Below are 12,814 nucleotides of genomic sequence, written 5' to 3'. Positions count from 1 at the left end.
ATCCAGCACATGGGCTACAACTGTCACATTTCTTGTGTCAAGCCACTCCTGAACCATAGCCAACATCAGAAGTGTCTTACCTAGCCTCAGTGGTCCAAAGTCTTCTTTTCGGATGAAAGCAAGTTTTACATTTCATTTGGAATTCAGAGTCTGGAGGAAGAGTGGATAGGCACAGAACCCAAGTTGCATGAGGTCCAGTGTGAAGTTTCCACAGTCGGTAATGATTTGGGGAGCCATATCATCTGCTGGTGTTGGTCCACTGTGTTTTATCAAGTCCAAAGTCAGCACAACGCTCTACCAGGATATTCTAGAACACTTCATGCTTCCCTCTGCTGACCAGCGTTATGGAAATGCTAATTTAATTTTGCAGCAGGACTTGGCACCTGCCCACACTGCCAAAAGTACCAATACCTGATTTAACCTCTTAAGGACCAGCCCCCGCAGTTATACTGCGGCAATGTGGCTCTATCCCGAAAATCGCCTTAGGTGTATGTCGGCTCGTACACGGTGACTTGTGGGCACGTGCGCCCACTGGCCAACGGGAGGAGCTAATCAGTGGGTGGGGCGGACTCTGTCTTGCGGTCACCCGCGTTTGTTCATCGCAATGACAGAACGGTGATCTGCCTGTGTAATCAAGGCAAATCTCCGTTCTGATGGAAGATCCCAGATCCTGTCTTTCTGCCATGAAAGACGGATCTGTATGTTTCCCCAGTCACACCGTCCCATATACAGTTAGAACACACAGGGAACACATTTAACCCCTTAATCGCCCCTGATGTTGAGCCCTTACTTGCCAGTGTCAGTACAATAACAACGCATTTCTTATCGTACATCATGGGACACAGAGCCATAGTAGTTACTATGTGGGTTATAGGCCACTTACAGGTGATGGACACTGGCACGCCCTAAGACAAAAAGTGCACTCCCTATATAACCCCTCCCACTACTGGGAGTACCTCAGTTTTTTCGGCAGTGTCTAAGGTGTTGGTCACGAGTGAAGATGTGCTGTGCTGAGCTCCACTGGAGTAATCCTTGCTGGAGCTAGCCATGCATCCGGATCCATTCAAAGTGTCTTTTTGGCCGAATTGAATGGTATCCGGGCCTCGTATCCAAAGAAACGGGTTCTTGCCTGTAATGCTTCTCTTTTTAGAGAACTGGACCCCGGGATCCGGTACTTTGCTATTTAAGGCCATAAAGTTTTACTGGTGGTGGTGCTAATACAGGTCCAGGTTTGTGGGTTTCCCCGAGGATCCCCAGCTCCTGAAGGTTTAACGGAATCCAACGTGAAGGGTGAAGATTGGGTCTGTTGGTTTACCACAGAAAACCCTGCGGCGGGAAAGGTAAGTGGAGTTTTCTAAGAAATTTTCAAAATTTTCTTATGAATGTCTCCTTTCGTTTTGAAAATGTTGTCATGCCTATCTGTCAAACACTGGGGGCTGTATAGAGCACTTACTAGGGGTGCAACGGATCAAAAAACTCACGGTTCGGATCGTTCCTCGGATCAGGAGTCACGGTTCGGATCATTTTCGGATCAACAAAAAAAAAATCTCCCCCACTGTAATATCCACGTCGTCTCCCCCACTGTAATATCCACGTCGTCTCCCCCACTGTAATATCCACGTCATCTCCCCCACTGTAATAATATATTAGCAGGGTATTGGCAGAGTATATTGGCACTGCTGCCATCTGATCTCTCCCCTCCACTGTACAGATCAGTACATAGAGGGGAGAGAGGAACCGACGTCATGACATGATGCCGGTTAGTTTACAAGTGATCGCTCCGTCAACTGACGGAGCGATCACGTGGTAAACGGCCGCCGAGTGTACCAAGATGGCCGCCGCTCCGGAGCTAGCCCGAAGCCGCGGCCTTGTGCCGATCGAACAGGCTGAACTGTTTGGATCATGGATCGGTGACGATCCGTTGCACCCCTAGCACTTACCGTCTCATGCTTAGAGCGCTCACGATGTGTCCAGGAAACAGCAGTTTTCCTCCTCCGGCCAGCAGCAGACCTCTGGTAAGTCTGGGGGGGGGGGGGAATTCCTCCCCACCAGACGCCCCCCCTGTGCTGTTTTCTCTTCCCTTCTTCTCGAGGAAGGAGTGCTTCAAAAAAAGAAAAAAGGGTGCGAATGGCACGCCCATGCCCCCCTTCGCCATTTATTCCCCTCTCTCTGTGATCCCTTTAGGATTGGAGCCCGCGGTTGCGAGGGAAAAGCTCTTTTTCTCAAATCGTCTTCCAGGGCAGCATCCGAGAGATAGGCTCCTCCTCCCTAAAACAGGAAACACATTAGTCTACCATTATAAATTTCAAACTCTTACCTGCGTGCCTCAGTTGTTTTGTGTTTCCTCCGGACCCACAGGAGCTGCAAAGAATGTTTGTTATTTTTCACTCTGTCTCTGTGCTTGTTGCAGGAGACCCCCTGCCAGCATCCCATACAGCCCAACGGGCCTTGGGAGGACGAGCAGGAGCAGCACTGAGCAACCTTGCTCAAGCCTGAGATTTCGCCTCTACTGAGGGGTCTGCAATCATCCCCCCCAGGCTGCAGGAGGACTCTGTCACCCCCCCCATGCCGCTGCTCTAAAGCCTGCTACTCTGTTTATTAGCAGGTCTGACCATCTCCTTCATATGCTTTCCATGAAAGCAGCTTCTCAAGGCAGCTGTCGCTGTGAGGCCGCCAGGGGGATACATCAGTTAATATCACATGTACTGGATGGCGCCCCCCCCCCCCCCCCCCCCCCGGCAGCAGCAGCACACCGATCGGGTAGGTTGTTATTACCTTCTCTTCTGTCTGCCGTTTTTTGTCCCCAGGTGGCCTCGGCCGATACCCCTGAGTAGATGCGGCTGGTCCGGCCGGCCGGCCGCTCTCCGCGCGGTGGCGTCCTCAGCACGCCGCCATACAGGCCTCTCCATGGAGGCTTTGTGGGTGTGCCAAGATGGCGCCGGAGCAGAGGCGGTTCCGTTTCCGGGTGGCGGCCATTTTCCCCTAGCCTATCTCCGGGAGGAGGTAGAGCGGGACACTCAGGACTTCCGGGGGCGGGAGTTTTTGAGAAAAAAAAAAAAAGTAAATATACACACTTATGTTGCAAATTAACCTTTGATACATGTCCCTTCCTATTAGTACCATGGAGGAGCATACCAAAAGGCAGCGGCATGTGCAGGTGTGTCCACCAACCTGCACGGGGTCAGCTGGGGGCGGGGCCGGAGCTTATGCAGGAAGCAGTTAAAAAGGCCCTCTAAGCAGAGGATCCTGGTGGCTGATCATGTCTGACGCTTCTCCACCCTACCCTGCAGATCCTGCGAGCCAGGACAGCTCCAATGTAAGCCAGAATACTCTAGAGTTATCTCTGTCGTAACCTTTCTACAAAACTGCCTACTTACAGACAGCCTTTGACCACCTGCCTCACGGGGACTTTATTTACTATGCTTGCTTCTAGGCGAAGACCCCCGAGGAAAGGAAGGCGAAAGGCAAAACATGTGCCTCATACAGCCACAGGCTTTCCCCAGATTGGAAAAAACCCCTATGTCAGAAATGCATAGACAAAATGGTGGCCAAAGAATCGCAGGGTTTTTGAAAGATCTGCTCAACTCTTTTAAGAAAGAAATTCAGAGCACCATGGCGTCACTACGCTCAGCTATTGAAGAATTAGAAGCGCCATCAAGTGTTGGTCAGGCCAGTATCCCATCTACCATCGGAACATGCATTCCGGCGGGTAACAAGGAACAGGCAGTACAAGAGGTAGATTCAGATGAATCTGAGCAATCTGAATCGGAAGATGGAATCTGTTCAGACTCAGAGGAGGAAGATGACACTGCCGAGTGCAGCCTGTTTCCCTCAGAGGACACAGTCTTCTTAAAGCCATAACTGACACTCTAGGCATTAAAGAACCGAAAACCGCAGAGCTCACTATACACGACAAAATGTACAAAGGACTACAGCCCAAGAAACCAAGAACATTCCCCGTGCACCAAACCCTTAAAAACATAGTCAAAAAAGAATGGGAAGACCCAGAGAAAAAACTTTTTATACCAGCCACAATCAAACGCAGATACCCGTTTTGCGGAAGCAGACATCAAAACCTGGGCTAAATGCCCTAAGGTGGATGCCTCTCTTGCAAAAATCACAAACAAATCTGACTTGGCCTTTGATGACGCAGGTACCCTAAGCGACCCCATGGACAAGAAAATAGAAGCCCTCCTGAAAAGGGCATGGGAAGCGGGGGCGGCAAACCTAAATCCGGCTATTGCTTCCACCTGCACAGCCCGGACTTTGCTAATCTGGCTAACCCAGCTGCAGGAACTGCTGGAAAATGACACGCCCAGGGAAGAATTAATAAAAACCATCCCCACACTAACCAGAGCGGCAGCCTTCTTAGCAGATGCCTCAGCGGAAACTGTCAGAATATCCTCTAGGACCACAGCACTACTGAACTCAGCCCGCAGAGCCCTGTGGTTGAAATCTTGGGGAGGGGATGCCCCTTCCAAGAACCGATTATGTGGGATCCCATTCACTGGAGACCTACTTTTCAGGCCTGAACTAGAAACAGTCCTGGACAGGACTGCAGCAAAGAATAAGGGGTTCCCTCAAACCAAGAAGAAACAAGGGAAGGTGCCCTTTCGGCATTTTAAGAAATTTAACAAGCCAGGGGCAAAAAAGCGCTGGGGTCAACAAAACAAAAAAGGCAAAGGTGAATTCATCCTCAGGTCTCCTAACCCAAAGAACAAAAAACAATGACTGTCTCCAGGTGGGGGGCAGACTTGCGGCCTTTTCCCGCCAATGGGAGGAGACAACAAAAAACAAGTTCATATTGCGCACCATAGCGGACGGCTACGCAATAGAATTCTCCACCCGCCCCCCAACCGAGTACCTAGCAACCATGCTACCAAAGGACAGCGACCAAGCAAGAGGTTTTTTAGAATCCCTGCAGAACCTGCTGGATCAGAAGGTGATTCGTCACGTTCCTCAGGAGGAGGAACAAAGGGGCTTCTACTCCCATATCTTCGCAAAAAGAAAACCGTCAGGCAAGCTAAGATTGATACTAAACCTCAAACCACTCAACCGAGGGATAAAATACAAGAGATTCAGAATGGAATCTATCTATTCGATCAGGAACATCCTGCCGCGGGAGACATTCATGGCAACACTAGACCTACAGGATGCCTACCTACATGTCCCCATAAGGGAGGATCATCAGAAGTTCCTGAGGTTCGCAATTCAGGGGCCAGCAGCTACTCTGCACCTACAGTACACAGCTCTCCCCTTCGGAATCTCTTCGGCACCAAGAATATTCTCAAAAATAATGGCAGAAGCATTAAAGGGTTTAAGGCAGCAGGGTATTGGAATAATACCGTACTTAGACGACCTACTGTTCTTTGCGGACTCGGCGGAAATCTTAGAAAACAACCTGCACACAAGTATGGCCTATCTGCAAAACCTGGGATGGATAGTGAATGCAGAAAAATCTCAAATGACCCCAAGCCAGAGAGAGGTATATTTGGGATATGTGCTGGATTCCAGACTGTCAAAAATTTTCCTAACAAAGGAAAAGGACGAAAAAATTACACAGGCAATTACCTCCCTTTTAAGGAATCATTCCACAACTATCCGGCACGGAATGTCCATACTAGGACTGATGACGTCTTCCATTCCAGCCATCCCCTGGGCACAGATTCACATGAGACCTCTACAGAACTACATTCTGTCTCAGTGGGATGGCAGGCAAGCATCCCTAGACAAGTCCATTCCCGTCCCAGCCACAGTCAAACAAACACTCCACTGGTGGCTCAACCCACTTCGGTACATCGAGGGGCGCAGATGGGCTCAAGTCGATCCAATCAGGATCACCACCGATGCAAGCGCCCTGGGATGGGGAGCCCACATGGAAGGGCTGTGCTCACAAGGGAGATGGACATCCAAATGGTCCCAAGCCTCCTCAAACTTGAGAGAGCTGAAAGCTGTGGGGGAAGCACTAAAAGCTTTCAAGCCAGCATTACAGGGGAGAGACGTAAAAGTACAATCAGACAACGCCACGACCGTCGCATACCTAAACAGACAAGGTGGTACAAAGTCCCAAAACTTGATGAGGCTGACGGTCAATCCTACTATGGGCAGAAGCGAACACAAGATCGATATCCGGTATCCATCTGAATGGAACAGACAATACATTGGCAGATTTCCTGAGCCGGAAAACGATAAGACAAACGGAATGGTCACTGAACCAAACAACCTTCGCTCAAATCACTCAAAAATGGGGAGTACCCAAAGTAGATCTATTCGCTTCCAAGGCAAATGCAAAATCACCAATATTTTTCTCCCTGGACCCTACAGATGGCAACAGCGGGGTAGATGCTTTCAACCAAAGCTGGAAATGGCATCTGTGCTATGCATTCCCTCCAACTGCCATAATCCCAAAGGTAATTCAAAAAATCCAAGGCAGAGAAAACAACGGTGATACTAATAGCACCGCACTGGCCCCAGAGAGCATGGTTCAGTCACTTGAAAAATCTCAGCATACAACCTCAGCTGACACTGACGGACCGGCCGGATCTGCTGTCACAGGGCCCGGTCAACCACCCGAACCACAAGATCCTGAAGCTTTCGGCTTGGTTACTGAGAGGGTAAAACTCCAGAACAAAGGACTGTCAGACAGAGTGATCAACACCATCTTAAACAGCAGGAAGCCGGTAACGGGGGCTATCTATGAGAAAATAAGGAAAAAGTTTGTTTCTTGGGACAGAAACAGATCAATCTCCAATGGCGGGATAATTCCAACAATTTTGGACTTCCTACAAGATGGTGCAGACAAAAACATATCACCAAGTACCCTGAAGGTACAAGTTGCAGCACTCTCCTCGGTCATGGATACTAGACTAGCGGAGGATCCGCTGATAAGACGATTCCTTATAGCACTCAAAAGAGTATCCGCCAGAAGAGTGAGCGAAATCCAAGCTCTGTCTACAATAGAACCATACTGCCTGATACATCTGGACAAGATACTTCTCTCTCCAGATCCGGCCTTTCTACCCAAGGTCTCTTCTATGTTCCATAGAACCCAAAACATCGTCATACCTTCACTTCCAACAACCATGGATATGAGGAAAAGGGACATTTACAGTAAACTAGATGTAAGTAACACGCTCATAACGTATCTCGAAGGAATGGCGTAGAACGACCTCCCTTTTCGTTCTCTATGCAGGAGTCAACAGAGGGAAACAAGCTTCCAAAAGTACCATCAGCAGATGGATAAGGATGGCCATACAGATTACCTATGAGGCAGAGAATCTCACTCCACCTAGTGAAATCAGAGCGCACACAACTAGAGCCTGGGCAACCTCGGTCGCAGAGAAGGCAGGGGCAACTCCGGAGCAGATCTGCAGGGCAGCGACAAGCACTACCGGATAGACCAGCTGTCTGACCAAGACCAAGCATTTGGTCGCAAAGTGCTCCAGTCTCTAACCCCACCCTAGTAAGTATTGCTTGAAACATCCTCTCGGATGCTGCCCTGGAAGACGATTCGAGAAAACAGAGTTAGGTACCTGGTAACTCTTTCTAAGAAGTCTTCCAGGGCAGCACTAGTTCCCACCCTTGAAATGACAAATACCAGGTACAGCGGGGGAATTCCTTCGGTGCTTTAACACAACTGAGGCACGCAGGTAAGACTGTGAAATTTATAATGGTGGACTAATGTGTTTCCTGTTTTAGGGAGGAGGAGCCTATCTCTCGGATGCTGACCTGGAAGACTTCTTAGAAAAAGAGTTACCAGGTACCTAACTCTGTTTTTTGAAGGGAAGAGCAAGGGCCGTAGATGGGGGGTGGGGCTTAGCGCGGCGTTGGCGTCCTCCAACGTCCAGTGCGGGAAGGGGTGTTTTAGAAGCCACCATTGTTGCTGTTGCAAGCTGTGGAGGGACACAAGAAAAGGTGACATGTAAGTGTTTGGTGACACAGGCATTCCTTTTGACACAGTTACTACTGCAGCAGGCTGAGCATTAATAGCAGCAGCAGAACTGGACTATTGCTGAAGCAGTGGATGCATTCCTTCTGGTAGTACTTCTGCTTTGTGCATCGGGCTATGGTTGGAAGGGGGGTTAAAAACACCTCCAAAAAAGGGCTCTAGAAAGGCTATAGTCAGAAGCCTAGAACCATCTCAAAAAGGGTGGCATCCTCCCCTGAGAGCAATATGGCTGGTCAGAGTGAGCCATCAGGAGGGGCAGAGGGGCAAGTGTTGTAGCTGCTCTTAACACTGCAGCCCCTGTGTATTTTACTAAGGAGTTTTTTTCTTCAACCTTTTTAAGTTTGGAGCAAAACATTGATGCTTTAATCGCATCCCAGAGTGGGACTAAGCGTAGCAAGTCCCCGTCCATTGCTCATGCTGAGGAACAAGGGGCATGAGATGATGAATTTCTCTCAAGGGACTAGGAAGAGGCTGATGTCTCCTCTTCCCGAAGAACCTAGTACAGAAGTATCAGGTTTGCAGGAAAGGTTGTTGGTATAGTCTCTCACTGAATTGGTCCGCTCCACGCTGTTACTGCCAATAACGCAGTCAGTTGATGAGCCCACTTCTGGTTTGGGTTCACTAAAGCCTCCCCAATCTGTTCATGCTTTTCCTATCCATTCATGGCTAAAAAAGCTTATGTATTCTGTGTGGGAGCACCCAGATAAACCGTTTTTTCCTTCCAAAAAAGTTTTCAATACTTTATCTTACGGAGGAAGAGTTCTATAAGAAATGAAGAATTCAGCAATTGACACTGATATATCCTCTGTAAACAAAAACCTGACTTGTCCAGTAGACAATGCTCATATGCTAAAGGATCCAACAGATAAGAAGTTGGAATTCCTTTTTTAAAAACCTATATTTTATTTGCAGGTTCAGTCGTTCAGCCTGCGCTGGCAGCCATCAGTGTATCTCAGTCCTTAAAGGACCAGTTTATAGAGGTGCTCAAGGTTATTCCAGATCAGCAGGCCCAGGATTTCGCCGGGATATCAGAAGCGCTGTGTTTTACAGTAGACGCTATGAAAGATTCTATTCTCCAGGCCTCACGGCTCATGCTAGCTCGCTCGAGTGGGGGGAAGGCTTTTACAGTTTTCAAGGGTCTGGCAGGAACAATGTCAAGACAGGTGGGTGGCTTACTCAATTTCTCTAGGTTACAAACTAGAGTTCTGAGAGTTCCCGTCTCCTCGTTTTCTCAGATCAAACGTTCCCAGAGATCCAGTGAAAAAGAAGTCTTTCTTTCTAGCTTTGGATCATCTCTTGTCTCAAAGAGTGATATCGGTGGTCCCCTTGGAAGAGCAAGAATTAGGGTTTTATTCAAACCTTTTCACGGTTCCAAAACCAAACGGGGATGTCAGACCCATTTTAGATCTCAAAAATCTAAACCAGTTTTTGAATATCCGTTCCTTTCGCATGGAGTCAATCCGATCAGTAGTCTCCATCCTACAAGGGGGAGAATTTCTGGCGTCAATCGACATCAAGGATGCTTATATCTCCATGTGACAATTTTCCCCGCTCACCAGAAATTTGTACGCTTCGAGGTAGAAAATCTTCATTTTCAGTTTGTAGCCCTGCCTTTTCAGTCTAGCTACTGCACCTCGACTATTTACAAAGGTCCTGGCTCCTCCTTTAGCCAGGTTAAGGGCTCAAGGTATAACGATACTAGCCTACCTAGACGATCTACTCTTGATAGATCAGTCGATAGCCCACTTTAACCAAAATTTGGTCACTGCAGTCATCTACCTGGAATCCCTAGCTTGGATTCTCAACCTAGAGAAATCCTCCTTAAAACCATCAAGGAGATTGCAGTACTTGGGACTGATCATAGATACAGTTCAGAATAAGGTGTTTTTTTCCCCAGGAAAGGATCGATTCCATAAAGGAACTGATTCAGTTGGTCAAAACAAAGAAGAATCCTTCTATTCGACTTTGCATGAAGTTATCGGGAAAGATGGTGGCTTCTATCGAGGCTGTTCCTTATGCGCAGTTTCATTCAAGACTGCTGAAAAACAGTATCCTGTCAACTTGGATCGAGAAAGTCCAAGCTCTGGACTTCCCAATGCGTTTATCCCCCGAAGTGTGTCAGAACCTCAATTGGTGGTTGATATCCAGAAATTTTCAAAAAGGAAAATCCTTTCTACCAGTCACCTGGAAGGTGGTAATGACAGATGCCAGACTTCTGGGCTGGGTAGCAGTCCTGGAAGAAGCATCTGTCCAAGAGAAATGGTCCAAATCAAAGAGGACCTTGCCCATCCATATTCTAGAGATTCGGGCGGTCTGTCTGGCCCTAGAGGCCTGGACGCTCCGACTACGGAATTGTCCTGTCAGGATCCAATCCGACAAGGCCACAGCAGTGGCCTATATCAATCAACAAGGGGGCACGAGAAGTCGTGCTGCCCAGAGAGAAGTGAATCATATTCTATCTTGGGCAGAAAACAGCATTCCTTGCCTATCGGCAATTTTCATTCCAGGAATAGAGAATTGGCAGGTGGACTATTTGAGTCACCAACAATTGTTTCCGGGTGAATGGTCCCTTCACCCCGACATATCGACTTTCTGTCAATATGTCAAAGATGGGGAGTTCCAGGTGTGGATCTGTTTGCGTCCAGGTTCAACAACAAGATCGACAACTTTGTGTCAAGGACAAGGGATCTGTTGGCATACGGAAACGAGGCCTTGGTTTTTCCATGGGATCAGCTTTCACTGATCTATGCGTTCCCTCCTGCTCTGCTGCTTCCGCACCTTCTTCGCAGGATCAAGCAAGAAGGGAAGGAGGTGATTCTTGTGGCCCAGGAGATCTTGGTTTGCCAAGATCATAAAGATGGCGGTAGGGGACCCTTGGACCCTATCACTGTGGCCAGACCTTCTCTCGCATGGTCCGGTATTCCATCCTACCTTACAAATGCTAAATTTAACGGTTTGGCTTTTGAGACTCACATTCTGAAAGACCGTGGGCTGTCAGCTTCAGTAGTTTCTACTTTGGTTAATGCTAGGAAGCTGGCCTCCAGAGTCATATACTATAGAGTCTGGAAGGCATATGTCTCCTGGTGTGAATCCAGGGGTTGGCACCCCAGGAAATATGTCATAGGTAGGATCATTGAATTCTTCCAAATGGGATTAGAAATGAAGCTGGGGTGACAGCAATGGCCGAGAACGGACGTGTTTTCTAAGTGATCCTGATCTCCCCGTTCCATCCCGCTACACTGACGGCTCTACCTGGGTAACTGGGAGGCATGATAGCTACCAAAAAATACAGGACAAGATCGACAACCGGCAACAACCGATCACTCGCCCCTCGGAGCGGTATCCAGCGCTACTTCCGAGACTCACAGAGGGTATCGCTGGGCGCCATAGTCTCAGCGCCACGAGTACAGCATATGTCAGAGGAGAACATGCTGGAGCTGCCTGGATCCCCTGCTCCATCCACCGCTTCGGATCTCTCTGCGGGAACGCCAGCAGCCTTTCACACAGACATGGCTAGCCCGTCACAAGTGCCAAGCAGTATGCCTGAGGACCGCGCCATCTTTCAGGCCCTCCCTACCAAGGCTGACATTGAGGCCCTCCCTACCAAGTCAGATATTGAGTCCCTCATCCTCCGGGTGGAGGAGGCACATAGCCGGGATATCCAAGAAGTCAGGGAGGAGCTGCATGCACTCACAGACCAAGTGGACTCCGGAGAAGCCTCGATATCTTCCCTTACTCACCGGATCTCTGAACTAGAGCGTCCCAGGAAGCACAAGCAGCTACAGCCATAGATCTACAGTTACATTTGGAGGACATGGAGGACTGCAGCCGCCGTAACAATCTGCGGTTGCGGGGCCTCCCTGAAGCCACTGGGGCGGAGGATTTAGCGGCGACAGTAGTGGCCATCTTCCAGAGGGTCCTAGGCGCATCTCCACCATCCCTTGAGCTAGACAGGGTCCATAGAACCCTAGGTCCCAGACCGGCAGATCAGGATAGACCCAGAGATGTGCTCTGCAGGATTCACCACTACACCCAGAAGGAGCTCATCCTCCGTAAGGCTTGGGAGTGTGGTGATGTGGAATTTGATGGCGCCACCATTAAAATTTTACCGGACCTCTCCAGAGCCACACTGCAGAGAAGGGCCATGCTGCAACCCGTCTTGGAGCTGGCCAGGAGACAAGGATATACTTACCGATGGGGATACCCCTTAGCGGTAACCTTCCAAAAGGACAATGCTTTCTTCACCCTACGTTCCCCGACGGATCTACCGGATCTCTTTGCATTCATGGGAACTGAACCGCTGAGAGTTCCGAACTGGCTCACTATTATCCCTCGCCCTGCAGGCCGCCTGGGATCTTCAGGGAACAGGATCCAACAACCTCCACGCCAGCAACGATCCAGGAGAAGACAGCGGGCTTCCTCAACTGAAGAAATACGTGAGTCCTGATACCAGTCCCTCTCTAAACTATGCACGTAGATGTCTTTATTTGTCCCTCAGTTGAGTGTTTTAGCTGCTCCATGTTAATCGGACTAACCACCTTTCCCTGGCGATAGACCCTGTCCTTTGTCAATCAATGGATTCTCTCCCCCCTCCTCCTGATACCTATCATTGTCTGAGACCGGAGCTTTCTACCCCAAACAGATCCCCTGTCAGCAGACGTTAGGTTGTTCACCTCTGCTCTTACAGGATCAGATGGGGATTTGGAGATATATGACAGGAACAATGGGGAGAACCTCTGCAGCATCCGTCTATCAGGACATTCACAAGCTTGACGTGCTCCTGGTTGGGATAAATTACAATGCACCCTGCCCCGTAGATATCTGGATGCCAAAGCAGTAACCACATACTTAACTGTGATTGCAATG

The 12,814-nt window shown here is 49.0% G+C and overlaps 1 protein-coding gene across 1 annotated transcript in view; it reads left to right on the top strand.

Moving 5' to 3' along the window:
• FKBP6 (FKBP prolyl isomerase family member 6 (inactive)) overlaps positions 1 to 12,814 on the top strand; it is a 321,178-nt gene that overhangs the window by 93,624 nt on the left and 214,740 nt on the right. The window lies entirely within an intron of this gene.

This window comes from Aquarana catesbeiana, linkage group LG02 (assembly GCF_042186555.1).
Source record: "Aquarana catesbeiana isolate 2022-GZ linkage group LG02, ASM4218655v1, whole genome shotgun sequence".
Lineage (NCBI taxonomy): Eukaryota > Metazoa > Chordata > Amphibia > Anura > Ranidae > Aquarana > Aquarana catesbeiana.
Note: the sequence above shows the minus strand (reverse complement) of the source record. Positions and strands in the feature narration are given on the sequence as shown.